We start from the raw sequence: 2180 nt of genomic DNA, 5'->3' as shown, positions 1-2180 counted from the left end.
TAAAGACTGTGGATAATATCAACCAAAAAAAGGTAAACTTGGGTAATATGGGCCGGGATTTTGAGTATTGTGTCATCACGGGGTTTCCACTCTCAACTGCAGAGTGAAAATACTAGTTTTCCTCACAAGGTTTACATATGGCAAGATTTACATCAGCAAATAGTGCAAACTGCCTAAGATACTTTTAGCCAAGCTTAATCCTATCAGTAGTAACATCTATAAGTCTGCTGATCTTATTATATGATTCATATATCATTAAAGGCCTCCTTTCATTGTACAATAATGGTTAATAGAACAGGAAGAGTAGATAGGTAATAATCAACTCTCTTTTTAAAGGAATATGCTGCTGTTATACAATCTGTGCGGCATTCAGAGGCTAATATTGAATAAAGTCGACCATAAATGATTTTCTTTTCTTTGTATACATGAGTTTTGATTCAGACACAAACATGTTAAAGTTATGTCATGACTTGATTGCAATCAAAGTTATGTCATGACCTGAATGCAATCCTTGATGGCAAATAGGTACAATAATTGGCTGTGTGCCTGCTAATTGGCTGTGTGCCTGCTAATTTGCTGTGTGCCTGCTAATTGGCTGTGTGCCTGCTAATTGGCTGTGTGACTGCTAATTGACTGTTATTGGCTATGTGACTGCTAATGAGACAGTCATTAGTAAATAATGCAACAGTTTGTAAGTGTGTGAGTGCAAGAACTTTGGCAAGTAATTCGGTCTGAAGAGTAGAGGCTCAATTATACATATACGAAATCTCCATTTAAAATATGATTCGAATATCCATTCGACGAAAACTTCACCTGTGGCAGGACCAATGGAGGTTTATATGGAACCATTAGCGTTAATGGTTGGGCAGAGTGAGAGCTCTGTGGGCGGAGCATCAATCTTGCTTTTAATGGCTAATCCAAATTCTAAACTCTGTTTTGGAGGGAAAAATCCTGATTCTCTCTATAGAGTAACGTTGTGTTGGTAAAATTAACAAAATGCGTTTTAAAATGTATTTCACAACTGGCTACTCCTTTATTCATGAAAGGAGTAGATACTGATGATTTACTAAATGTTTTATCTAATAATCTAGTGACTTATGATTTAATATATTTTGTGCAACCAAAATTATAATCATCAAATTATAAGTTAAATTTCATTAATTTTATTAATAACTCGAATGAGTATGTGTGGCAAATCCGTTGTAAAGCTTTCAAAAAATTATATATGCAAAAACTAGTAAAAAAACTAAAAACATCGAACAGAAAATATACGATCAAAATCCGTACATAAGTTCGAATCTCTTTTTGCATTATTTACTCATTTAATAAAATGTAACCTTTCTATTGACTGAATTATAAAGCAAGGAATTACAGAATGAAAATAAATAATTGAAAAAAACACTAATTACTTTGTTTTTGTGATATAAGTCGTAAACAGGGTAATTTATATAGAGTTTAGAACACTAAATTACAGATATACATGAAATATTAAGTTGACGCTGTATTGTCCCCCAGTGTCAGGTCTGATGCCTCTCGCGTTATGTTATCAGGTCTGATGCCTCTCGCGTTATGTTATCAGGTCTGATGCCTCTCGCGTTATGTTATCAGGTCTGATGCCTCTCGCGTTATGTTATCAGGTCTGATGCCTCTCGCGTTATGTTATCAGGTCTGATGCCTCTCGCGTTATGTTATCAGGTCTGATGCCTCTCGCGTTATGTTGTCAGGTCTGATGCCTCTCGCGTTATGTTGTCAGGTCTGATGCCTCTCGCGTTATGTTATCAGGTCTGATGCCTCTCGCGTTATGTTATCAGGTCTGATGCCTCTCGCGTTATGTTATCAGGTCTGATGCCTCTCGCGTTATGTTATCAGGTCTGATGCCTCTCGCGTTATGTTATCAGGTCTGATGCCTCTCGCGTTATGTTATCAGGTCTGATGCCTCTCGCGTTATGTTATCAGGTCTGATGCCTCTCGCGTTATGTTATCAGGTCTGATGCCTCTCGCGTTATGTTATCAGGTCTGATGCCTCTCGCGTTATGTTATCAGGTCTGATGCCTCTCGCGTTATGTTATCTGTACATGGTTTATAGAGCTCTATACCACTGTATCACTATGCCATAGAGCTGAGTGCTGCACCACTGTACCATCACGCCACAGAGCTGAGTGCTGTACCACTGTACCATC

Source organism: Procambarus clarkii, chromosome 2 (assembly GCF_040958095.1).
Source record: "Procambarus clarkii isolate CNS0578487 chromosome 2, FALCON_Pclarkii_2.0, whole genome shotgun sequence".
Classification (NCBI taxonomy): Eukaryota; Metazoa; Arthropoda; class Malacostraca; order Decapoda; family Cambaridae; genus Procambarus; species Procambarus clarkii.
Note: the sequence above shows the minus strand (reverse complement) of the source record.